General features: G+C 45.9%; 1 protein-coding gene across 6 annotated transcripts in view; it reads right to left on the bottom strand.

Moving 5' to 3' along the window:
• LOC138503961 (uncharacterized protein C11orf24 homolog) overlaps window positions 1-27,850 on the bottom strand; it is a 606,597-nt gene that overhangs the window by 18,326 nt on the left and 560,421 nt on the right. The gene's annotated exons all lie outside the window — the stretch shown is intronic.

The raw sequence follows: 27,850 nt of genomic DNA, 5'->3' as shown, positions 1-27,850 counted from the left end.
CTGAGGGTCCAGATAGATTTATTTTCCTTGGTTAATATTTGGCGAGGCTAGTAAGTCAATCAGCTGTCACAAATTGAGGAAAACACAAAAGGTTTTCTTGAGATACCATACACCTACTTGACTGAACAAAATATACCCCTCCATGTTGTCCTGTGGGAGATGTCAGTTAGCGCGGGGCACTCTATAACACATTTGGTTTGATTTCTCTATGATCTGGAGGTGCAATCATATCAGAAAATATTACAAAAGCAGACTTACCTTTTGTAGAAAAGTGATTGTCAAAAGGAGATGTTGATGCCAAGGACATTTATAAATTGGGAGGATAACAGCCTACATTAATACAAGACATTCTGGTGACCGCACGTCCGACCATCACACATTATTGGAAGTTTCCCAGCCCTTCAGACAAAAGGATTGCGGTTCAGAAACTGGACCATGCTAGCAATTTAATGAAATCTATACAACACTCAAGAATGAGATCTCGAAATACCTCAGAACAAGGGCAATGTTTCATAACCTTTATTCACAGCTGGGGAAGGGCACTCAGCCAACTAGATGGCTGGAAAGGCTAGCGGGAACTACCAGTGTCCTGCCCATATTCCACCAGCCACCCCACTCCCATCCCCTGGGTGCTGCCATGTTTTTTCTGACGCCTCAGCACCTAGCCCCCCGCTATAGCCATGCTGCCCAGCCCTGCCCCCTGACCCACAATTAAAAACACCCAGACTTACATGCTGGCCTGGGGATCCTAGCTCCTGCCATCCTTCCCCCGTCAGACCCCCACTTTTCTATTCACTATGAGGGCAGCCATCTTGTTTTCTTGTTCGATGGGAGTTTGGGCATGCGCAAAATGAGCACAACTCATCCCCTCCCCCCAAAAGAATTACAACTATTCACATCATTGACTGAGCCCTGCGGTGTGATCCGCTATCAACCCTTTAAGGGGGTGTATGGGGCCCGTAACTGCCCGAACCCTCACTTCGCTTGGGCCGAACTAGGCTCAGGGTGGCAGGCCATTACAAGTCCGGTATTCTTCTCCTCCACCACCCCCTGGCGCAGGGGGGATGGCTATATTCAGGCGAATGCCTTAATACATATAAAAGGCAACTATTATCAGTCTTTTCAATTAATCCTAGTGTAGAGCATCAATCCTCTGTTGCTGGAAGGAGATTACCTTGGATCCGCAGATGTGGAGGATGCACACTTCCACATACCCATTAAAAAAAAAAATATATATATATCTATCTATCTCCGGCTCAGGATCTGCGACCAAAATGTTCAGATCACGGGGCTGCCCTATGGCATCAAGTAATCCTAGCACGTATTCACAAAATGCCTCATGATGGTGGCAGGACAGCTTTGGAGGCAAGGTCCCCACCTCTATACATATATGGGTGATTGGTTGGTCAGAGGCCATACAGACAACACACCTAAATATCCTCCCAATAGATTATGGTGGTAATTATATTATCACGATTTTTTTTTCAGTAACAAAAGTAACAAAATTACAGCTGTTTTTTTACACCACCACCAAGCTAAGAGATTGGCCTTGAAGTGGAGGATTTACCTCCTGCATCACGCTGGAGGCAAGTCCTCTACTTTCATGCCAAAAATGGACAGCTTTACCACAGCGGAAATACTGCTTGCGGTAAATCTGACAAGTCCTATGGACTCCAAAAATGGGGACTAACACTGCCATACCATGCCTCGGAATACTGTGATAAATCCACGGGAACGAGTGCTGGTAACGGTAACCGATTTAGGCAGTAATTCAACAGATTTACTATTGAAATTACCACTAAAGTTGGAATGAGGCAGTATGGCACTATTGCAATCACTTGTGTTTTTGTTCAACTTTGGCAACTTGCAGTTTATGCCATCACAGGAACAGAAATTGCTCAGAGGACACATCAAATCCAACACTGCTCTGGTGCAACTAAATCAAGAGGATAAACTTCATCCTGGTGCTGGCATGTGCCCTGACCCCCTACATACAGCGGTGGTCAGAAAATAAGCAATGTTTTCAAGCGCTCTCCTCCTGCAGTCCCCTAATATCCTGTTGCAGGTTCAGAATGCCAATTATTCAAGAGCATCCCCACTTCACAATGGAAACCAATAACATGGAAATTAGAAGACCAGATCCACGTACACGTCTCCTTCAGGAAGTGCCTACGCTGGTGGAAGGATCGAGACAATCTATAGCCAGGGCCCCATTTCAAGATACACAATTCTAAAGAACAGTGGTCAAAAACCCCATTGGACTGTTGGGGGTGCACAAGTGATAACCTTAAAGTCAGAGGACACTGGAAAGACCCAAATCCACATTAACATCCTGGGGCTCTGCAATCAGTGAAGAAGACATTGCACTCCTTCCTCCCCTTGTTCAGGGGGAAAGTAGTCTGTGAGCTTACCGATCACACAACTACAATGTTACATTAGGAAGCCAATATAAACTGATAACCAACCTTTCCAAGGAAGCCTGATGGCTATGGGAGTGGGTTCTTCCGCCCAACATATTTCTCCTCTTGCAGCATCAATCGGGTGTTCAGAGCCTCGCTGCTGATTCCTTCAGTGGGACCTTTGCCAGCTGCCATGAGTAGGAGTTGGCCCAGACTCAAGTGGATCAGATCTTCCAGGGGTGGGAATCTCCTCTCACAGACCTCTTTGCCACGGTACAGAATAACAAGTTACTTTCCCCCTGGTAACATTCTTTTGATTAGATGTTCCTCCCATGTATTCCTCATCTTTAGATGCTCCCAAAGCAGTGTTAGTTTTGGAGGAGGGAGTAAGAAGGGAATAGTTTCTTACCTGTAACTCCATTTCTCCAGCATTGGTATCTTTCATGGATTCACATGCTTAGAATATTCCCCGTCGTCAGACTGGGACCCCTTGGTACACATATATAGCCTTTTCCTATAGGAAAACTTCCGACACTTTTGTGTCCTATCTACGTCCTTTTAGGACCCGCCTACGCATGCTCCGTAGGCCGTCCCAGTATAAGAGGCCCACCCCCGCGGCTCCCCTTCAGATTTTGGACCCTCGAAAGTAGGAAGGGTTAAACTTATCAATCAAATACATTGCATTCCGGGGAGGCTGGCGGGCGCATGTGAATCCATGAAAGATACCAATGCTGGAGAAATGGAGTTACAGGTAAGAAACTATTCCCTTCTCCAGCATTGGATCTTTCATGGATTCACATGCTTAGAATAGATTGTATAGCAGTAACACCTGAAACGGCGGTGAGAATGTAATGTAATATACCCTCACCATAATACACAATGCATATGTACAGCAGGAATAAGTTAACTCATATAACCTTACCCACCTAAAGTATACTGTCATCAAAAGGTAGAAAACAGATTCTCCACAGCGTGGAGCTTACCTTACTGAAACAGATGGTAGGACAGCTCTTCCCATCTGCACCTCGTCCGCATGCTGCCTGGCAAGGCAGTAGTGGCGGATAAACGTGTGGGGCACTGACCATGCCGCAGCCTGGCATATGTCCGTCAGCGGAATTCCTGCCCATAATGCTGCTGAGGAGGACGTTGATCTTGTAGAATGGGCTCTAGGATGTCCTTGCAGTGGCCTTCCGGCCTTGGAGTGACAAAACGCAATCGTCAATGAGACCCATCGAGCTAACCCGTTTAGAGATTGCTTTTCTTCTCGTCGACAGACCATATGCGATGAACAGTTGTCGAGTAGACCTGAGTTCCTGTGTACGATGTAGGTAAAATTTCAGAGCCCTCTTAACGTCCAAGGTATGAAGAGCTTTTTCTGCTGTCGATGATGGGGTCGCGAAGAAAGTAGGGAGAACAATGGACGAGTGTTTGTGATACACTGTCGGAACTTTTGGGACGAACGTAGGATTAGTTGCCAGGACCACTTTGTCCTTAAAGAATCTTAAGTATTGCGGGTCTACGACCAGCGCTTGCAGTTCCGAGATTCTCCTAGCTGATGTGATAGCAATCAAGAATGCCAACTTCCACGACATGAATTTCATGTCGGATGTGGCCATAGGCTCAAAAGGCGGTTTCATTAAGCCTGCCAACACTGTGTTGAGACTCCAAGTTGGAGGGAAACATTTTACCGGGGGAAAAGTTCGAAATAAACCCCTCATGAAGTGTTTCACACGTCTGTCGCTAAATAGAGGAGACGACTGTCTCTTCCTCGTGAACCTCGAGATGGCCGCCGGGTGCACCTTTATCGATGTGAAGGATAAACCCCTCTCCGCCAAGAGAAGCAGGTAAGGTAGAACTTGTTCCGGCGTCACCAACAACGGTTGTAGGCCTTGTTGTCCTCGACACCATTCACAGAACCTCCGCCACTTATAGGTGTAAGATTTGTTTGTAGAAGGGGCTCGTGCTGCCTGCAGAATTTTTTAACAATCCTCCGAAACGTCTAGAGCACCGAACTCCGAAAAGTCAGGAGCCAGGCTGTAAGATTGAGACTGTCCGGGTCATGATGCCACACTGTGCCTTTGTCCCGGGATAGTAGGTTCGGGACAATCGGAAACGCTATAGGATGTTCCAGCGACAGGTGAAGCAGGTGGGAGAACCACGGTTGCCGCGGCCAGTATGGTGCCACTAGAATTACCCGGCAACTGTATCTGCGTATCCACTGTACTGTCCTCCGTATGAGGGGGAACGGGGGAAAAGCATAAAGGAACATGTCCGTCCATGGGAAGGAGAATGCCTCCCGCATGGAACCCTCCTGAGGCCATCTGCTTGCGAATTGCTCGCATTTCTTGTTGTCTTTGGTTGCGAAGGCGTCCAGAGGGGGGTGAACCCATTTCTCGAACACTTTCATCAGCTGAACTGTGTCCATTTCCCATTCGTGTATCTGGGCCATGCTTCTGCTGAGGGAGTCTGCTTGCGAGTTCCTCACTCTCGGGAGGTGGTGAGCCACGATGGAAATTTTGTGCTTTAATGCCCAATGCCATGTTTTCTGGGCCTCTATGGAAAGAGTTCTTGATCGCGTCCCTCCTTGTTTCCTCAGATAAAACATGGCCGTTGTATTGTCGGTCAGTACTCGTACTCGCAATCTCTTGATGTGTGGTAGGAATGCCTTCAAGGCCATCGTACTGCTCTGAGCTCTAACACGTTTATGTGTAGGAGTGACTCCGTTGGAGACCAGCGACCTTGCGTTTGGAGAGCACCCATGTGAGCTCCCCATCCGGTTGGGGACGCATCCGTGACTATGGTTCGCTGAAACTCTGGTTCCTGTAGGGGTACACCGTTGTTCAGATTGTCGAAACTCTGCCACCACTGAAGGGTCCGAAGCAGCTTGTCGTCATCGATGGTTATCTTGTCCGACCACGATCCTTGGGCCTGCGTCCATCGGTCCGCGAGGAATTCCTGGACTGGCCTCATGAACAGGCGACAGTTTGCCACCAGATGGATGCAGGATGCCATGGCCCCTAGGACCGAAACGTATTTTCTCACTGAGAGCCTGGTGGTTTGACGTAGTCGGCTCGCCAGCTGATTGAGTTTTGAGGTTCTGTCGAGAGAAGGCTTCACTAGCCCTAACTGGGTCTCGAACTGTGCCCCCAGGAATACCAGCGTTCTCGGTGGCCGCAGAGAGGATTTTACGAAGTTTATGGCGAATCCCAGCTGTTGTAGAAGCTGCATGGTGGCTTGTAAACTTGTGTTGGTCGACGCTGGGGAGGATCCCCTTACCAGCGAGTCGTCGAGGTATGGGTATACATGGTGGCCTTGCTTCCTTAGCCAGGCCGCTACTGGAGCCAGGCATTTCGTGAACGTTCTGGGGGAGGTCTTGAGTCCAAAGGGAAGAACCGTGAATTGGTAGTGAGTCCGCCCTATTACAAATCTGAGGAATTTCCTGTGTTTCCGACACATTGGAATATGGAAGCACGCGTCCTGTAAATCCAGGGACGCTAGAAAATCCCCTTCTTGAACGGCGCGGATCACTTCCTGCAGAGTGAGCATTTTGAATTTTAGGCTCTTTAAAGACTTGTTGAAATCGCGTAAGTCTAAAATGGGACGCCATTTGCCGTTCGGCTTTTTTATGACGAAGTATCTTGAGTAGACTCCTTGACCTCTCTGTGATGTTGGAACTAATTCTATCACGCCCTTTGCTAACATGAGTGTTACCTCTTGTTGCAGTATCCTCAGATGGGAATGAGCGGTGAACGCAGGTGGAATGTGCGGAGGGCTGTGCTTGAATTGTAGAGAGTGTCCGTTTCTTATAGTGTCCAGCACCCATTGATCCGTCGTTATTCGTTCCCATTCGTCGACATATACTGACACTCTTCCCCCCAGAACGGTGTGTTGTATGTCACTGCTGAACTTTATTTTGCTTGTCTCTCGACGACGATGGATAGGATGGTTTTTTCCTGGATGTCTGGAAGTTACGGCGTCGGTTTGCCGTTTGGGAAGCACGCCTGTATCCCTGGGAGGGGTAAGCCGACCTGCCAAAGGATCTGTCTCCAGACGCAGAGAATCTGGAATTACCTGAAGCCCCTCAAAAAGGGACGAAAAGACTTGTAGCTTCTGCCACTCTGGAGGGCACCCAATGAACGTTCCTTGTCCGAGTCCTCTTTCATTCCCTTTAGGGCTTCGTCCACCTTCTCACCGAATAGAAGGTCTCCCTCAAAAGGTATATCTAATACTTTGTATTGTACCTCTGGCCTGAAGTAGGTACACTTAAGCCATGACTGTCGTCGTAATACGACCCCATTATTGACTTGCTTGAAGCCTGACTCAGCGAGGTCCACCGCGATGTTTATTGCGTGATTTGAGGCTTCCTCACCCTCTCGGACAAGTAACATCGCTGCCTTCCTATGCTCTTCCAGAAGATGATCAAGCAACGGAGCTCGCCTGTGCCACATCTCTCTGTTGTATCTGGCTACAATAGCCAGAGAGTTTGCGGCCTTTACTGTGGTTGCTCCCACGGATAGCACTTTTTTGCCAAAGGCATCCTGGCGTCTCGCTTCGTTTTCAGGCGGAGTCGTGCACTTGTGCTGGCCTTCGCCTTCCTCGCCGCTGCCGCCGACACCACCGAGTCTGGCGTTGGTTGGGAGGATAAACACTTGGGGGTAGACTCTGGAGCCTTAAACTTTTTCTCGAGGCGTCCTTTCACTGCCGGCTCCGAAAAGGGGTGACGCATTGTCTGCAACCCCTCCTTCCACACGTGGTCTAGTATTGGTATTGCGAACACAGACCTCCTTCTGTTACCCACGTGGTCGAACAAAAACAGTCCTTTTTCTGTTCTTCCTGGGACAAAACAAATTCTTTACACGCCTTCTCCATCATAGAATGGAATGATGCAATGTCGTCCGGAGGGGACGGGTGAGCTGGGCTTCTAGGGGTTTCCAACTCCACCTCTGACTCCCAGGTTGGATCCCTGGAGGGGGATGATGAGATATCCGACAAGGCTCCCCTGTCAGACTACGAATCTGGCAGCTCACCTTCCTCTTGTGCCAGTGCTGAGATTGGCGTGTGTAGGTGCGTCGGTGGACGGGACGGCCCCGGCTCGTCGACGGGTGACTGTGGCAGGTTTGACTGAGGTAGTCTCTGGTCCAACGACTGTAGCAAAGACTGAAGCGTGGACAGAATTTCCAACGACAAAACAGATTGAGGATTGAGAAGAGGGGCAGATACCGGTATACCGGATCCCCTCGTCGACGACTTGTCAGCCACTCGTAGCCCTAGGTCTGCTGGGCCAGCTATTCTCTCGCTCTCGTCCTCCCCCGAGGACAGCGACACAGCCTGTTCTTGCAGTAAAGTATCCGTGGGGATCGGGTCAAAAACTTCAGGCCTAAAGGCCTCCTGTAGAACCCCCGTCGACGAGCCCATTGTCGCCGCCGTTGTCTGTGGGATGGTGGATGCCACCTGCGTTAGTGGCAGGGTGGAGGCCGATGACTGGACCGTCGTCGACGACGGTGGCTTAGCAGGTGGTTTAGGCGGTCCCGCCTTTTCCACACTTGGCCTGCTTTTACTCGACTCTCGACTCGTGGTCGATCTATGGTGATCGCCCGAGGAGGATTTCGGCCTTTCCTTTTCATGCTTTTTTGATGAAGATGATTTTTTTGACGAAGCGTCTCTAGCTGAGTGACTCCCAGATGACTCTTTTTCCGTCGGTCGAGATTTCTTCGCTGGTGGTTCCGACGAGGTAGCGCGGCGTGATGTTTTCGCCGATTGTGTGGAGCCTACCTCCGAAGGGGGGTATGCCCCCGCTCCATCATTCAGCCATGCCACCAGCCGTCGACTCCGGTCTTTGAGGGTTTTTTGAGAAAACCCTTTGCATATGTCGCAGTTATCAGCCGAATGATGAGGGTGGAGTCAATATATACAATCCATATGTCCGTCCCCCTCGTAAACTTTTTTCAAGCCGCACGTCGCGCATGGACGGAACAGCGCTTTTCCTGACAAGGAGGACATTTACTTCTAATAACAACTCCAGGTATACAACCTTGTACAAAATAGTAAGACAACGCGAGGAGATCCCACTACTTTGGAGACGGTTGAAATCTGAAGGGGAGCCGCGGGGGCGGGCCTCTTATACTGGGACGGCCTACGGAGCATGCGTAGGCGGGTCCTAAAAGGACGTAGATAGGACACAAAAGTGTCGGAAGTTTTTCTATAGGAAAAGGCTATATATGTGTACCGAGGGGTCCCAGTCTGACGACGGGGAATATTCTAAGCATGTGAATCCATGAAAGATCCAATGCTGGAGAATTTTAGATGCAAATGTAAGAACTGGTATGCACAGCATGTAAAACTGCCTTACCAAATCCTCCTTCCTGTCCAGACAGTAATATTTTGTGAAAGTGTGAATGGAAAATCACGTGGCCGCCGCAGAAATATTGTGTATCGGCATCCCTCTCTGTAAAGCAGAAGATGCTGCGATGGCCCTTGTGGAATGGGCCCCAAGGTCTTCTGAGGGATCTTTCTCAGCCAATTTGTAGCATTCTGTAATGCCCAATATGATCTATCTAGACAAAGTTTGGTTTGTAACAGAGTCCCAATTTGTGACCCTTGTATCCAACAAAAAAGTTGGTCATCCTGATGTAACTTAGCCATCCTGGAAATGTAAAAGCTAAATGCTCGTCTTGGATCAAGCCTATGCAGTCTCTCTTCATCCTTGCTAGGATGTGGAGGTGGATAGAAAGATGACAATTTTCTGGGATAAGTGAAAGTCTGATACAATTTTCAGTAGAAAAGTTGGTTTGGCTTCAATAACTACCTTGTCCTTAAAGGAAATAGTACATTGAGGCTTACAAGATAAGGCTTGTAGTTCGCTGTCCCTGCGGGCTGATGTTAGTGCAAATAATAGGATGGTTTTAAAAGTCAACAGCCTTAAAAGGACACAAATGAATGGCTCGAAAGGAGCGCACAAAGGATTTTAGCACAAGAATGAGGTCCCAAATCAGAACTTAAGTCCCTTTAGGTATTGTATGATTAATGGCATCTTGTAGGATACCTCTTCCGATATGCGCTTGAAGATTGAAAGCGCAGCCAAATATCCTTCAATGGAGCCCCTTATTTGTCAAATGTAATAAGAAAGATAATACCATAGGTGTACTACATTAAAAAGGTACCACATCCTTTTCCCTGCACCAGCTACAGAATTTGTTCCAATGGCAATGGTGCAAGGATTTAGTTGCTGGCCTTCTGGCTGAAAGCAAAATCTCCATTATGTCATCCAGGAGGTCCCCAATCCTTATATCTCAACATCTCAGAAACCATGCGGGAAGGTTGAAGGTCCAGGTACAACGTCCTCTTGGCCCAATCTGGAGCAATTAGGATCATGGACTTCTCAAACTTTCTCAAACTTCTGATCACGTGAGGAATGACGGGGACTGGGGGAAATGCATACAGGAGTAGAAACTCCCAGTCCACTATGAACTAGTCCCCTAGAGATTATTTTGGGGGAGAATTCCCTGGAGCACAACAGTTCGCACTTCCGGTTGACACTGGTCGCAAATAGATATACTTGAGGGGATCCCCAAAGGGCCAAGAGATGGTTCCCACTCGTGGGAGACTGCCTGTTCAGAGCGTCCGCCGCCATGTTCTCCTCTCCAGCCAGATGAACTGCTGATGGGGAGATTCCTTCTTGAATTGCCCAAAACCAGAGTTGCATTGCCTCTCTGCACAGTGGTAGTGACCCTACACGTCTCTTGTTGAGGTAGTACATGGCCACCGTGCTGTACGTCACTACCAGGACATTCTTACCCTGTATAAAGGGCAGAAAGGCCTTCAGCACGAGTCTGATTGCCGTTAGCTCCAAAAGATTGATACGTAGCTTGGACTCCGATGGAAACCAAAGACTTCTTACCGTCAGATCATTGGCATGGGCGCCTCACCCCGTGAGTGAGGCATCCGTAACTACTATTATCTCCGGCCATGGCTGCCAAAAGGGTCCCATTTCAGGATGTTGTTCTCGCAGGCCCACCACAGGAGATCCTGTGCACCTCTGCTCGGAACTTGGATTAGATCCAACATCTTGCCTGAGAACTGGGACCACTGTGTCTTGAGGGCCCATTGGAGGGATCTCGTTCTCAGGTGAGCCTCTGGCACCAGGAAAATACAGGATGCCATGCGGCTGATGAACCTCAAAAAGGTGAAGGCCTGAAGACTCTGGAATTTGAAGACAACATGCAGGATGTGCATCACCCTAACCTCCGGTCACAATGCTCCCCCCCCCACCCCAAGGATGAATCCAGGACTGCTCCGATAAATAGGAGTCTTTGAGAAGGTATCGTGTGGCACTTCTTGGAATTGAGGGAGAAGCCCAGTCTGGAGAGAATGCCAGGTTATGCTGAGATGTTCCAGGGTCTGCTCGGGAGAACGAGCCCTGATCAGCCAAGCTTCCAGGTAGGGGTAGATGTGAATCCCCCCCTCTCTTGGGACTTGCTGCCACCACAGCCATTAACTTGGTGAAAACCCTTTGGGGCGGAGGTCAGCCCAAATGGCAGACCTAGAAAGTGATAGTAAGTACCGTCAATGGCAAACCACAGGTAAGTTCTGTGCTTTTGATGAATTAACACATGAAAGTAAGAATCCTGAAGGCCAATGGCACCATCCAATCCTGAAGCTGGAGGGCCTGCAGGATCTGAGAAGGGTAACCATCTTGAACTTGTCCTTCCTGAGGAACTTGTTCAAGCATCTGAAGTCCAAATTTGGTCTCAACCTCTGTCCTTCTTGTGGATTAGAAAATAGGGAGAGTACCACCGTTTATTCCTCTCCTACTATAGGTACTGGCTCTATAGCACCTTTCTCTAGCAGGTTCAAAACTTCCTGCAAAAGGAATGCATCTAGAACTTTGAACGAGTGGCTTCCCAGTGGATGATCCAGAGGCCTTTCTAGAAAGGGAAGGCAGTAAACCTGGGGTACTGTTTCCAATGCCCATGCATCTCAAGTAATACCCCGCCATTCTTGCAGATGCTGGCGAGTCTGCCTCCCACTGGGGCCTTGTGGGTTAAGGCCACAGAGAGGTTTTGAGGTGGCTGAAGCAGCAGCTGATGGTACGGTAGCCGTTGCTTGGGCGGACTTGGCTCCCCTCCCTCATCCCCCATGAGGTAATCTTCTTTGGCCCTGTTGATTAGCCAGTCCTCTCGCTCTTCCAACTGGAGTAGAAACAAAATAATCTAACCCTCCAAGATGTTCCACTGCCGGCTGCTGCCTTTGAGGTCTGCAACTTATTTAGGCTTAGCCTTGCTGCCAAACAGCAGAGTGCCGTTAAAGGGCACTGAGGAGCATAGAATGCACGTCCGGTGCAAATCCAGACTTCTTGAACCAGGCAAACCTGCAGATTACAGTGCTTGCTGCCATGGCTCTACTGATGCTGTCAGCAGAGTCCACTCCTGATTGAAGAGACTCACACAGACTCCTTTCCGTCTCTCACAATATTCAGGAAGCAGTCTCTACCTTCCCCTTCGGGAACATGTTCAGCTGTCATGGCTATACAGTCCCAGAGGGTGAACGTAATTAAGAGCCATGCTCCCAGAAGAAAACACTTTTCTAGCCCAAGCATCAAAGTGCTCATCATCCCTGTCTGGCGGAATGGTTGGATAAGCCGGTTGTTTAGAAGCAGATGTTGCAGCCTGAACCACCAGGCTCTCTGGTGTAGGATGTTTTGGCAAATATTCAGGATCGGCGCTGGAAGTTCTATATTTCTTGGTAAGGTTTTTCTTCATCGCTGCACTAAATTCGGTAGCCTCCCAGTTTGCCTTTACCCTTTTTTGTAGGGCAAAATGGAAAGGAAATGCAGGATCCTTCTTAAGATCTTTATCTAATATATACATCAAGTCATCTTGCCCAAATGGGAGTGAGGGTCTGCCCCATCCTAGGAAATCTATCACCTTAGTCATAAGCTGCCTATAAGAGGCATCTGCGTGGTCAGGCGGGTGTGGCTTGCAAAATTCTAGTTCAGGTGACACGTCAATGCCACTTGCAGATTGAAGATTTTTTAACAAGTCCTTTAACCTGGACTCCTCAGAGATAACGGCCTCTGGGACATTCGGTGTACCAAATTGTAATCCAAAAGGAGGAGTATCTGGGGTTTTATGGTCTTTTTAACAAAACCTTTTCTCTCAAATATTTTGCATGGAAAATAAATGCATCGAAATGTAAAAGCTTACATGGCGCTGTCCAGTTCTGAAATCTTCAAAGGATTTCGGCACTGGCCAGTTTCATGTAATGTTTTAGTGTTTTTTATTTATTGGTGGGTCCCCTCCCCAGGACATCCCTCCAACCCCCCACCTCCCAAGGGCACCCCCTTAACCCTTGCCCTAACCCTAACCCTAAAATCCATTGAAATCCATGGAAATTCATTCAATGAATATGCTTTTCGATGGAAAAGCATTTCAATTAATACATTTCGATGGATATGAATTTGATGGACAGAAATTCGATGGAAACACCATATACCGTATTTGGGTTTGAGGGCTTGTGTTCTTCATAAATAGAAGACAAAGAGTTGAGAAAATCCTTTCTAGGTAAAGATTTGGATGATCTCTCAACCTCCTTAGAGGGTAATGAAGGCTTCATGGGAAAAGGTGTCAATGGCATCGACGCAGATGACGTCAAAGGTTTTTGCAACAGTGGAGTTGTTGGTTTTTGACACTGATGGCGTCAACGGGTTCGACGCAAATGGCGTTTATGCCCTCGACGACTTTGGCATTGACGGAGCCCTCGAAGGGGACCGAACCCCGACTTGATGGAGTCAACGACTGTTCTTCGAGTGGAGACCTTGATGGTTCTTGTGGGGTTTCTGGCTTAAGTCCCAGGCATGCAGGATTTCTGCCTTAGCCTTTTCCTTGTCGGCTTTAACAGGAGCATGCCATTTAACCTTCTCTTTCGAGGGGGTCTGGGCCTCCTTCTCGAAGATTTTTAACATTTCTTCTCTGAATGACTCACACTCAGCAGGAGTTGGCGATTTGTTTGGGCATGTAATACTCCTCTCAGGAGATGAATCGGATGAGGAGGTGGAAGGTGATCTATGTCGCCTTCCCTTCATCTTTCGGCAGCAGGCTGACTTGGCTCCGGGCACAGCGCCCTACCGACACAGAAACATAGAATTTAGACGGCCATACACTGTTTGAGCCTCCCCAACTTTGGGTCTTTTGACAATAGAGGAACACTTGGATTATCTATTGAATATCCACACCCAGAGCATTATCCCGAGAGTGCGAGCTGCACACAGCAGACAAGAGGGGCAGTCACGGAAATACATTTTCTTTCCCCCTGCCCCCCATGCACCATTACTGCAACCATCCCTGCATCCTGCGTCGCTCAGTTCGGAGAGTCTGCACGACTAAGAGTGTCCACAAGGTTTCTGCGGGGTCACTCAACCACCCTGAAGAAGGCGCCTTCCACGTCCCTCTAATTTTGATACATGATGGACGCCAAGGCCACCGAAACGTCAGTTTTCAAGCAAGGGGGACTTATTCAACAACTCAATTTGGTCAAGTGATACAATACTGTACATAGATTGCTACACTTCTGGAAGTGGGACCCCCACTTATATATACCCCCCTGCGACGTTGGCATATAACCAGTTGGAATTATCTGGTACATAACCAGTTGGGATCACTTTGTCTCAATATATCTTTTTGGCATAGACATCCAACCATTGTGAATTAGACTGAATTTACCCAGATGGATAGCTTTAAGACCACTGGATCAATTTAAGAATTTGTTTTAATGTAAAAACTCATGAAGAGTACAAGTTGTTGATCAATATTAATTTTTCTGTTCTATGTCCAATTTTTAGGATTTCTCTATATCACACTATGTTTAAGTTGTACTATTGTTTTATTTGAAAACATTATGGCTTGTTTTTTTGTAATCGATGTCTAATGTTTCACACAAAACTGTAAATACGTGCGTTTAATACAAGTTGTATATTTTCACCACCCCTAGTGTGTATGTGGGTTTTTCCTTCTGGACTTGTTCTTTTTGGGTCAAATATTTCATTGAAGATATATTCTATTAGTAAAAAACCAGTGAAGGTTCCTTGATTTCATAAATTGGTCAGGCTTTATTCAATGAAATACAATCAAGATGAACCCTTCCAAGTAGCAGTACTAGCTTCTGTGTATTAGTGTATTTTGTACCCGAGTTTGCTACTCCTCACCACGGGTACACCGAATATTTGGGTATAGCCTTCTCTTCATCTTCGACAAAGAGGAGTGGTGAGATCCACTCCTGGATTAAGAGCACTTCTTTGGTTATCGTTTCCTTTTAGGTGAGTTGCCTCTCCACTTGTCGGACCAGCGCTTTTTTGACAGTCGTCGAGGGCGATTTAGTAGGGTGCATACCTGCAGCGAATTTCCCTTTTTGCTCTTTCAAAGCCTTAACAGTCATAGACTGACAGGACCCACAGTCTGTCTTCTGATGTTGCACGCCAAGGCCCCATAGACGCACTGGATGAGGATCCGTGAGAGACATCTTAGTGCCGCAACTGTAGACATTTTTGATCCCGGTCTTCGAGGGTTGATGGTGTCAAAGACGAGGCCATTGTTATTTGAAGATGTCGCAGTTTTCACTGGAACTGAAGCATGCCATCATTTCTCTAAGCGTCGGCTTTCACAGACAAACGGAACTGAAGCTAACAGATACTGCACGCGCTACATGTACCAGTTATGACGCCAACCTCGAGACGGAGGCCCTCGATGGACATCGAGCAGACCGCATCGACGCACAGCGCCCTCTACTGAAAACAAAATTCCAAAGCAGCTAAGCTGCAGAGGATACATCTAAAGATGAGGAATAAGTGGGAGGTTGCAATCTATTCGAAATGGAAATATTTCCCCTGCCTAGGCAGGTTTGTGGAACAAGGTTTAGCTGGTGGAGGCATGTTGATTCCATGATCAGGGATATTGCCATACCTATTTCTATGGATATTGATAATCCAGAGATTTCTGATGGTACCTAGAGTGCACTTTGCCAGGTGATCCCCACTGAAGCCAGTAGGCCAAAGAAAGTGTGGTACTCAGACATTCTTTATCGGTCAGAAGAGCCAATAGTCATGGTAAGAGGTTATGATCTCCTGTACAGGAGCATTGATCACTGATGAATCCTGTGGAGTCATTTCTTATCCTCAGTCTAAAATCTCCTCACATCTGGCCAGGGGGAAACAGTCACTACATCATACAGACCCTGGGAGTGGTATTGTGAGGGAGGATAACATGGAAGGAGATGACTGTAGGGGAGAGGTGGTAGCCCCATCAAGAGGGACGCAGTATTCTTCCCTTCCTAAGGAATAAGACCCTATAGTTGCTAAATTCCTGATGGCTTGCTGTAATTTCAAAAATTCCATTGTAAAACTCAAAAACCTCTTGCAAAACAATCCAAACAGAACACCAGCTATACCTCATGTACACAGAAAGCACACTTAACATCTCCTGTCTATAGAAAGATTCAAAACAACTCTGCTTTAAAAGCCCCAAGGTTCATGTGGACTCCACTCCCACAAAGCCTCAAGTACTGAGACAAGGAAGAGGAGAAGGGAGTTAATGAAGATTGAAGGCAATACTAAGCCAATCGTGCAGACTAGTGGTCATAATGAAAATCAGCTGCGTGCGACATTTAAACCAGAGAAATACCTTCCATTGACAGGTGGAGAAGAGAGATACAGAGCAGGCCGAGCAGGAAGCAGAACTGGAGGCAGACACCAGCACACTGTAACGGACCATACAAAGAAAATCTCTTACAAGCAACCGCTTGGGAGACTGATTTACCCGAGAAGCGGGAGATGGCATGAAACACAGCGGGTGCTGTGAAAGGACTGATGCACCACCGGAAATGGCAGCGAGGATGCTGGGGACACAGTCTCCAGAGAAAGCAGCAGTTTTACTGCCGTGAGAATGCAAGTCTGGCAAGGAACCAAGTGAGGGTCCTGCCTAGCAGGGGAAGCCTTCCCGGAGGAAAAAAATCTCTGCAACAGTGTAGCACGGGTCGGAAGCACCAGCGAACACCAGTGAGTCTGCCCATAGGATTTGGGGACCCCGGGACGTACAGACAGATATATAGACAATTAAAACCCTGTTTTGAATACAAACCAAGTAAAATTGAAAGACAAGATTTACACAAGTCCTCATATAAGAGAAGTCAATATGGGGAAAGTTGAAGTAATTATTATCAGCAGCAGATGAACAGTGATGAGGTAGTTTAAAGGCAATATATGTACCCATATAAGTCCCCATATATGAGATGTCACTATGGAGAAAGCTGGAACAAGTAGTAGCTAAAGTCAAGGCAGTAAAAACAATGAAGGAGTACAACTGTATTAGATTGAAAGCGAACATTGTGGAATGTCCTGGTGAGATAAGTGCATTTGGGGAGAGAAGTACCTGGCAGGGAAGTATATCAGGGGATCTGCAAAACCCGGGGCGGGGGGGATTCCTGGCAGGGGTGGGGGAGACAACAGGTAATCCATGTAAAGAGGAAAAGACATTGCTGAAAGATACCTGGCAGGGGAGTTTACCAGAGGATATGTATCATAAGAAGCTATTGTGGAAAAGACACTGTGGTCATCATTTCCAGGCTATTGTGGAAAAGAGACACTTTTGATATTCTTTGAAAAATACAATTTTGCCATCCTGAAGAAAGTGTGTGAAAAAGAAATTTCTGTCACTCTTCAGGAACTATTGGTTGAAAATAACACTACTATTCTTCCTGAACCTATCCAGGGGAGGGGAACCACCTCCCGAATTCAAGGATTGTTGGTTGAATTTTCACATTTTTGGTTTTTAAACACGGTTTGCTAAATCAATATAAAGTCACTTCCCTTACACTGTTTATTATTTAGTTTAGTGTGAGGGTCAAATATGCTTTGGACACAAGGACAGTTTGCTTAATTTTGACGACAAGACAGTCTGATTTTTAGTTTTTGTTTTCTAAGAAGGGAAACACTCTTTAGGATATGGTCAGAAAGTTCTTTATCGAACCCACTTTCCTTTAATAAAGATGTCAGTTGTTGAAAATATTGCAACTTTGTGTACCTCTCTCATTTCGGACCTCTCACATCACTGAATCCAACATCTTGGAACCTAAACGTTTGACACCTGAATTCAGAGTTTGGACATACAGACCTTCCTCAGGAGCAGCATGATATTCTCCATGTGGCTATGGCCCCTTCCACAAACAGGACTTGGATGTTCAAAATGCAAACGATTTTACATATGGTGCACAGAGAGAGAACTACACCCATGCTCTAGATCCTATTTATTTGAATGTCCAAATGCGGCCACATATATGCCTCAGTCAGTACAATCCATTTAACGGCCCTATCCACATACAGTTGAAGTCGGCTGTATGTCCCTTTTTCAGAAAAGAGTACTATGGAATTTGTAAGGGGCCTCTTACCTACTGACGCAACCCACACTCCCCCCTTTTCTGGGAGCTCAATACTGTCATGTCAAGGGAAATTGGTCATCCCATTGAGCCAAAGCAAAAGGGTAGAAATGAAATGTGCCTTAGGTGAGGTGGCTATCTCATCTACAAGATGTTTAGGAGACAGACATTTGCAGTCAACAACCCATACCATAACATGATTTTAAGAATGAATCCCAAGTTTCTACTTAAGAGTGCCTCTGGATTACCATGCGACTGAGGCAGTGGTGCTGCCTACATTTCTCTATGTACCATCATCAGCTGACAAGGTGCGTCACGTGCTAGTTGTCAAGTGCACCCTTAAATATTAAATAAATAGAGCCAAAGGCTTTAGGTCATCCACATAGTAGTTTGTAGCTTTTGGGGGAAAACAAATTATGGTATACCCATTTCTAAGCAAGGACTGGCAAGGCGGGCCACAGCAACTCACGTATTATGTCGTAGGAAAGTCAATCTTGCCCTGCGAGGGCTCCTTGTGCACTTTCAACTGGACAGAATTTCTACAGCTGAAAGAATGTCAGGAAACCCGCTCCAGAGAACAGCTGATGAGACCACTCATCAGCACTGGGGACTACATCTGTAGTAAAAACGACTGCATGTAACAGTTTATTATTAGAAATCAGTTTGATTAAGCACAAGTAAAGCACAAGAATATGGTTAACAATCTTCTTGACTTCTTTAAGACTGAAGGAGCAGATCAGGGCTATCTCTGCTTCTGATTGTACCTTTATAACCACCAAAGATCTTTCTGTATATGTGAGTATCTCAACACCAATAAAGAGACTAGTGACGTGTTTGACATATGGGGCAGATGCTTGTAGATTTACCCCATGGAAAATCAGGGGGACATTGGAGGCCTTCTCTTGGAGAAAGATTCTGAGATTGCCCCAAAACATTCCTATAGCTGTGATCAGATATGAACTTGGTTTCACATCGATCTATGCCAGTACTATCTGGAAATCGGTGTCCAGTCAAAGGATCGATAACAAAAGGATTGAATACAATAGTTTTGAGTCAAAAGGACTGGAAAAAAAAGATTGAATGCCTTTTTTTAAATATATATTTTTTGGGTTTCCGTATAGGGAAAAAAGTGGTTTTTACACAAAAACAAAAAACCCCAAAAAAAACCAAATCGAAAATTTACCTTTTTTCGGCCCTTTTAACTCAAAACTATTGTATTCGATACTTTTGTTTTCAATCCCTTCACCTACAACCCTGGAAATCGCCATCATTATTTAGGAAATGTATACTGGGATTGAAACCTATACCTTATCAGATTTTGACACCTAAAAAGGATACTGGATATAATAAATTGCTAGAACACTTGGGGAGAACATGCCATGCTTTGGTGGATTCCTTGTGTACTTGCCTAGACATCCTTCTAATACATCCAGGGAAGGTTAAACAACGTCTAAGGGAAGATGATTGGATTAATATTCTGAAACTAAAAGGGGACTATATCCTTCAATGCCACTCGGAAAACAAAACAAAAAAGCTTATGGCTCTATACCCAAGTATCTGAAACAATTTCCATCTGAATGGTACATGCAGCAATTTATGAGGTTTCGTCTCAATATACTGCCTACGAGACGAATTTTGAAATTATACGGACAGGTCTCGGATCCTAGTTGTAGTTTCTGTGTTTCTGGGGAAAAGCCTGGAGCAATTAAACATTTTATTTTGCCTGGTATTAACTGATATGCATACTCAGTATATTGGCAGACTTATCGAAAACAGATAGTTGGGGAAGCAGAAGCTTTTTGGTCTTGGATTTTGGCAGGTGAAACTTATCCTCTTGCTTTTCCGTTTATCCAGTTTTTGAAAGAAAGTCTAGGACTGACGAGGAAGTGAGTGTAAGGAACAAGTTACTTACCTGTAACTATTGTTCTCCAGCATGGGTTTGGCATGGATTCACATGCTCATGAATATTCCCCATTGTCAAGCTGAGACTCCTTGGTAAAAAGAAAAACAGTTCACTTTCACTTACAAACTGCATTTCTCCTCTAAACCAATCACTGTCCTCTAGGTCATACTGCCCCCATCAAACGACAGCCCTCACCCCAAACCCCTCCTCTGGCAGCCATCTTCGGATTTGGCAAGCACGTAAAGTGGCAGTATGACCAAGCCGCAGAGGGGACAGATGGAGAATTTGCATGTGAATCCATGCCAGACTCCTGCTGGAGAACAATAGTTACAGGTAAGCAACTTGTTCCTTCTCTAGCATGGGGCGTAAGGAAGGCATGGTATCAAAGTAAGAGACTCAAGGGTGTTTATTAAACTGTAAGAAGGGGTGAGATAAAGGACTAAGCTAAACCCAACTCTAGGATGGGAGCAAGCTACGGCCATGAAATAATACCGCCCTAGTGGCGTCTAGTCAAATAAGAAGGCCTATACAAAACAAAGTTGCCCATCCTTACCGCTACGTTTACAAAATAGTGTGGGATAATGTTCACAAGAAAAGAAAGAAGTGTTCACAAAATGATTAGTCAGGATGTTATGGGGAAGAGCCTCCCTTCCCCATATTTTTAGCATGGGACAAGGCAGGACTCTCGAGCACAGCACACTCCTGGGCTTCTCCAGCACGAGGTTACAGTTCCTCTTGCAGTATCGGGGCCTTTTGTGCTGAAGTCTCTTCTCATGCACGTCTCTTGCTTCAGAGAGCCTGATACACCAAAACAAATCGGGCTCAGACCATCAACTCACTGTGGAGAAAGTTCACGGGTATCCTACTATTTACTCCAACTCCCAAGCATCCCTCAGTCGGGTTTACGTCTGCCACTTTATCACAGTTCATCTAGTTTTCACAAAATGACATGGTGTTGACCTCGACCGGGTGCAAACGCTTCTTTCACAGTTCCTTTTCTTTCGTGCAAACCTCCACAACGTGTCAAAGACTTTCAACTGTACAAGGGGTTTGGCTTGACCCTTCTATGACCACTTTGACACTTCATGTTTTCCTTGGTAGTTTCGCTAACCAAAAAAAGTTTTTAGTTCAATACTTTCTCTTTCTTTCAGGAGAGGGGTACTGGCTAGAGTCTTTCGAATGAGCACCCATGTGGCGCCGGACCTCTCTATTTCTGGTACCGATTTCACCCACAAAAGACCTCTCTTCTTTCTTCACATACAGTGTTGCCACTGTAACCTTGAGCCTAACACAGTCCGGTCCACTATCAGCTTCTTCCAACTCACCAGCTGTGCTGAACTCTATGGCGGTTCGTTTGCCGCTGGAGTAAAGGACATACCACAATGGCAACCACTTCTCCCTGCCCTGGCAATTAGTGCGAGTGGGTTCCAAGTACCGCTGACATCTGACACATCATTCCCCAGCTGCGAGTCCCGGTCTTCTGCTTCTTTCATCGAAGGCTTCACAGCTCTAGGTTGAAAAGGGCAAGGGCAACTCCCTCCTTGACATGGTTTCAGGTCTTGCTGCCTTTCTCCTTCGTTTGAACTGCCGTCCTGGATGGCTGCTTCCTCGTGCGTTTGGCCTTGCTCGAAGTGTGCTCTGACTTTTATCCCAATGGGGAAGTGAAAAGGTAGTCAGGTGTGTGAGTAGTTGTCGTTGTCCTGGAGCACTGTGGCCAACACCCCAAGAATCGACTCCTCCCCTCCCCCACACACCTTTTGGCAATTTCACAATCATTGGGAATACTGCAAAATCAGCAGTTTGTTTTAAATAAACCCCCGCCAAATCGGCTGTTTTTGCAAAAATTGTGAGTGCTGGGTAAGAAAGCAGTGTAGTAGCAGAGGGCCAGAGGGGTAGAAGTGGGTCAGAGGCTCGGGGGAGGAGGAGGAGGAGGGACGGGTGAAATAAGCAGAGAGGGTGGCCTAGAAATGGAGTGATGGGCAAGAAAGCTGAGAGGGAGCGGAGGGCCAGAAAGCAGAGGGCGGCGCAGCGGCAGGAAAGCAGAAAGGGAGTGGTGGGCTAGAAAGTAGAGAGGGAGCAATTGGTCAGAAAGCATAGAGGGAGTGATGGGCTGGAAAGAGACCAATGGGCAGATTGGGACAAAGGAAGGAGAGAGTGCAATAGACTAGGAGAAAGGATGTGAGATACTGACAGCAAGAGAAAGAATGGACCACTGTAGAATGCAGGAGAAATTGGAGACTTGGTGTGAGTTGGGAGCATGTTTGGGAGTGCGGCAGGGAAATCAAGTTGTGACATGGCAGTGTGACAGAGCAAGCATATGCGCATAACTGGCAGAGTGAGATGTTTGGGAATGTAAGTTGTGATGGAGTGTGGGTGCTTCAGGGATTGGAAAACGGGGAATATTTGCACAATTACAACTGATAATGATCAATAAAGTTGATAATATAAAAGAGGCATGCACATAAAAGTAAAAATGTAGAGCAAAGCAAATGTGATTCTGTCAAAATGAAGACATCTAGGAGTCTTCCTATTAATTATCTTAATATATATTTTTGAAGTTTGGTTCCTTTACTGATACGCTGAGGATACTCCAGCTCGCGTATGGACTTCAATTTGGACTAATTATAAAAATATCTTAACTTCAAGGATGTGTTCAAATTGGACAAGGCCTTGGATATACCTTGGCTATGATATGTTCGGAAAATTTGAAGAGGATGGGATATAGCCACCTCTGATATCAACCTGAGCTGATAAGTATGAAGTGTAAATATCAATTAAATCGAGCAATTAGGAGTACATTGGTATCCATTTCTCTATTTAATGAAGATGGAACGTCATCTGTGAAAGCCCATTTCATCATCATCATCAACTGTAGTTCAGCACAAGCCATGAATGTTTTATACAATCAATTCATATTGCTTGTGCTTGTCATACATGGAAATGAAACAAGGTTCCTTTACTTTTAAATGCACAAATCTGGACTAAAAACCAATCAACATGCTGCTTATGTGAGAATACCATGTACGCTTAGCGTTTTTTTATTGCCACGGTTTAGAGCCCGACATTTTAGACAGAATTGTGTGACTTATTTTTTACATGATACAAGCCAAAGATCCTTGTACTTGCTGGGCCCTTGCATGTTTACTGGTTAGTGCAATAAGAATTAGAAAAAAATAAAATTGGTGGTGTATAATTTATTAAGGCGATAATTTGGATTGATTATTTTGTCGTGACTGTTATATTGTTGTTTCGTGAATTTTAAATGTATGAGTGATGAATTTTGTATTCAAAATATAACTCGTTGTTGTTGCAACTACTTCCTGTTCTTAGTGTAATGAAAATATCTACATCAAGGGTGCTCTTTACTTGCTAGAAGCGCCTCTTTTTCTGCCTCACATACTATGTCGGGTTATTTACGTGCATTTGCAATATCAATAAACTGACTCTTCCCTTTTGCAAAGCCAAAACTGCAGTCGGAGGTTTCTGCTTTGACAATCTGGTGGTATTACCAAGATGGCAAATGCCCAGCGGAGACAGCAACAGAGCTGCAGGATGCCCTTGTCTGAACTCCTGGCGCCAACCTGAGATGTAAGAGACCTTCGGAAATCTTTACCGGGTTATCAGAGCTGGGCTGCTCGTATTTGGCGTCTCTTTTTGAGCTTACCCTATACCTGTATTTTATTAAGCAAGAGATGGCAGACGCGGGTCATGTTGGTTGACCCTCACATTGGTAAAATCAAAAGGCACAATTATACATATCATGTATATACCTTATACTTATGAAACTTGGAATGCGATATAAATGGAACTTCCTTACATAAAATGGTGGGACTACACCATTCTCAATTGCAAGTACCTTTGATATGGATACAACGAATAAACGTAAAAGGAGTATTCAAATCCACAAAGGGTGAAATCTGCCCCCAAGTTACATGGAAGCTATCCTGCGTGGTACGGATAGCCTCGAAATTAATTAAGATGTCCAAAGTAAGAGGCCTAAATGATCCTAACGAAAAGTTCAATCATGAGGTTCACACTTTAAAATCAAAAGGAAAGCAGCATCAGCCTTCTTCTGGTATGTCAGTAGCTAACCTTTACCCACAGAAAATCAGAGAGAAACAGCAAAGAAACTGCTTCAGACATGGACCTTCTCTGTACTATTCAGGGACTTCTTCAGCAAGCCGAGCTACCCCAACTGTCCGGCCGTTCTGCACCAGCAAACCATTTTATACCTCCCTACTCTGCCAGCACAAATGTTGCAGTGGGAGGGAAGGAGAGCACAGTGTGGACCCACTATACCCTAATTCCTCGTAAATTTAAGGCACCAGCCAGGGACCACTGATGAGCAAATCTAGGCCATGTGCATGTCCCATGGACACCAGGGTCTGGCATCTGGAAAAGGGATGTATAGCGGATCAGCAGATTTATCTACTGTTACAAACCTGTCTTGGCCAGACATGAATCAGCTTAATGCGAGTCATTCTGCCGGCTGATGTACGACATCTAACTGAGCAAAGTAACTGGCCAGCAACTGACCCTGCTATAGGTGTCTAGGGCACAGACACTGCGAGAAATGTGTTTATTGACAGCACTCACAGAGGTTTGCCTGAAGAAAAGTGATGGATGAAAATAAAAAACTAAACAGAATGAAGGAGAACCTCCTACTGACTTATTAGAAGAAATGTTACATTTACACAACATTCTGGCATTAACAAACCCATATATCCCACACTATTTTGTATATGTCCATTGTTTGCAACCCAAGATACAAGTGAAGGTAATCTGTATAAACTGGCAGCCAAAATCGCTAGCTCAACATAACTATAGCAAACCACTGTACAGCTTGCCAAGACCAGAAGAAAGAATAGAGAAGCCAAGCGCATAGCATTGCAATTGCAGGGCTTTCAGGGCAGAGGAGATCCAGGCGAACTGTCCGATGTTGGGGAGAGGGAGAGGATTGTGAACATCTTTCACAGTTCAGCATCAAGTAGCGTTCTGCATGCAACCATTTTAAGCAGGAAGGTCACTGGAAGTAAGAAAAACGTTCTACCACCAATCCCTAATCCACACCCATTACCAATCGAAATGCACCTGGCGTTTGCTAGCAAAAGCCACCACACCAACTGCTCCAAAAGAACACTTCTATTAGGACACCCTGGCAGAAAGTCATCTCGCCATGAATCCTTTCATGCTTGTGGATTAAGGGGCGGGGGGGGGGGGCAGTCTGTGCAATGTGTAATAAAAGGATAATCTGTACCATGCCATATAGCTACTGAAGGAAAGCCTGTTAGATCTTCAGTCTGAAGACTTTCCTGGTTCTCTTCTTGACTCCACCTCTCTCAAAGCTTGTGATATTTCTAATCAACTTGTTTTGCATCTTGTAACTCAACTTATATTCGTTTCTCTGGGGACATAGCAGATCAACATTCGTTTCTGTACACTCCCTCCATCCCGGTTAACCTGCAAGCATGAGATCTCATGTGCAAATTATACTCTACCATACACTGTACACCCAGTGGAGTATTTTTAGATATCCTTTATGAAACACACATAAATTGTGCTCATGACTCTGCAAGAAGGACCATTTACACCACCAGACCTAAATGATGTATATTTCTAGCAAGGATCTTGTCAATTATCTCAACTCCCCACCTTTACTTTTGGTTTGAACATGACAAGTAAGTAGGTTGAATACACAGCATACAGCAGTTAGGATCCGGGTAGATTCCCCCAAACACATTCTGAGAGTCTTTCATACTCACTACACCGCGAGGCAGAGGAGGGAATAGAAGCTGCCATTATTACAGGTTATTATTGTTATACAGAGGCTCTTCGGAACTGAGGGAGTCCATCTGGGCAGCCTGGTGTCTGCCAGATAAGATGTGAACCATTTCCAGACGGTGTTATGGAAGCACATCCAGAAAAGATGAAAGGTGGGTAAATAGTGTGTGATAGTCAACAGTGTTGGACAAAGCCTAAAGGTCTAGGTGGTTGACGAGGCACAGCCCGAATGATCAATAATCTGAAGGTCGTAAGCCACCTGGATAGAAGCCTTTTCATTGCTCCATTTGTTTAGCATTTACCTCTTTGATGATTTTGGCAATAAACGGGAGGCGTGTGATTGGCCGGTAGTTTGCTAGGTCTTCCAGATAGAGGGTGTTTTTTTTGTTGTTTTTTTTAGGGGCAGTCACATGAGTCCTGTTTTTAGGATTCCTGGGAATATACCATTGACTATCTTAAGGAGAGCGGTAAGGAAAGGAATGATACGTTTAAAATTAAAAGAAACCTGTAAGGATGGTGGCTGGAAGGATTGGTGTAAGAGGTTATTTTAAGGATGCAAGCGTGTATGAGAGGTCCTCGGGCGAGAGGTGAGAAAAGTCGGTCTGAGGATAAACTTGCCTGTGTGAGGGGGGGGTGTCAGAGGATTTGGAGCCCCCAACATGGAGCCTGATGGCTGTCATGAATCCAATAGAGTCATCACGGAATACTCAGCGGTAACCTCTTCTTATGTGGCCAGGTGATGGCAGTCGCTACCTGATCTGGACCGTGGGGGTGGTTATATAAAGGGAGGATCACATGGTAGGAGACACATCAGGGAGATGTCATCGCTTCATTGGATGAGACATGGTATCCCCTATTTGCCCATGAAAAAGATCCCCTAATACCAAATACCCTAATGGTCTATTGCCATGCATCTATTCCCACCTTTAGGGAAAAAAGAGAAACCTTTTCCCAACACCCTTTAGACTAACCTTCCATCCCTGATCTAAAAAGTAAAATGCTCTAAGAATACCCTTTTCAGTTCTAATTCCCCTTCATGTAGAACTGGCATTTAACATGGAACCATTGAGAGAGACCGTCCAAGTACCATGGAACAGTGGACATCAATGGACTCCAATTCTCAAAACCACCTAAGAACTGGGACAAGGAGGAAGAAGGAAATGATGCAGAGCAGAGGGAGCCTCAAGCTCAATAAGCGTGCTAGTTGTATTCAGAAAGCACTGCTGTGCAGGACATTTAAAGATGGAAACCAAAGTATTGGAAGAAACTGTTCAGGAGAAGACATTGCATCTCCCTCAGAGGTGTGTGGAAGCTGCACGCCGGCAGAGAGGGGAAAGTAATGCTGCACGAGCAGAGCGTGCCGCAGAGACGCCATGAAACACAAGAAGAGTCCTGGGCGTTCTGCAGCGGGAGTAAGCAGTGTTACCCTCACCGGGAAAGCAGGTGTGCAGGAGCGAAGCCGCGATAGAAGCCGGAGAGATGTCAAGGCAGTGTAGAGTGAAAAGCAAGCGGCAAAGCTATGCCGCGTAAGCACGAACAGGACCAAAGACGCCACACAGAGCCGGTGAGTCAGCCCAGGCAGAGTGGGTACCCTGGGGCGTTTCGGAGACGACACTAAAACACAGTTTGAACACTGTAAAGCTGCAGAGACTGAAACAATAAGAAGATATTTTGCGAGTCAAAAGGGCAGAGTAAAAACTCAACCCCCAACAATATATGAGTGCATGGAATGCAGATATGGGGAAAAAGCGAACATCGAAAGAACTCAATTTACTGAACCAAGGAAGATGTATGCAATTTTGGATGTTGAGAGAAACTGTTGCATATGTACAGAAGTAAGTAGTCCTGGTAAGCAAGTAAACCAGGCAGCAGCAAGTGCATAGGAAGTCCTGGCAGGGAAGTATAGCAGACAGGTTGAAGTACATAAGAAGTCCTGGCAGGGGAGTATATGAGGCAACTGCAGACCTACAAAGGTCCCAAGAAAGGATAGTGTTTGTTGAACCAAGAAGAACATTTCAAAAAGAAGGAATTACGGGGCTAAGCAGCTTGGTAACTAACAGGATTGTTGTGGGCCAAGAAAAGACACAAAGAACTGTTAGACAAAGAAACATTAGCATACCATTGAAGAATCCAGGGGAAGGGAACCACCCTCTGGAGCCATGGTTCTGTTACCTTGGAGAACTTCTGTTGGAGCTGTTCTATTTTTCATTTATGAACACGTTTTACAAGCATCAGGTTAAAGACATTTCCCTTCTCATTGTATTATTCTGTTTATAGTGCCAGGGTCAGAATATAACGTTTGGACACAAGGACGGTTTTGATTTCTGACATCCCAGCACAGACAGAT

Source organism: Ambystoma mexicanum, chromosome 11 (genome assembly GCF_040938575.1).
Source record: "Ambystoma mexicanum isolate Mex_15411 chromosome 11, UKY_AmexF1_1, whole genome shotgun sequence".
NCBI classification, from domain to species: Eukaryota; Metazoa; Chordata; class Amphibia; order Caudata; family Ambystomatidae; genus Ambystoma; species Ambystoma mexicanum.
Note: the sequence above shows the minus strand (reverse complement) of the source record. Positions and strands in the feature narration are given on the sequence as shown.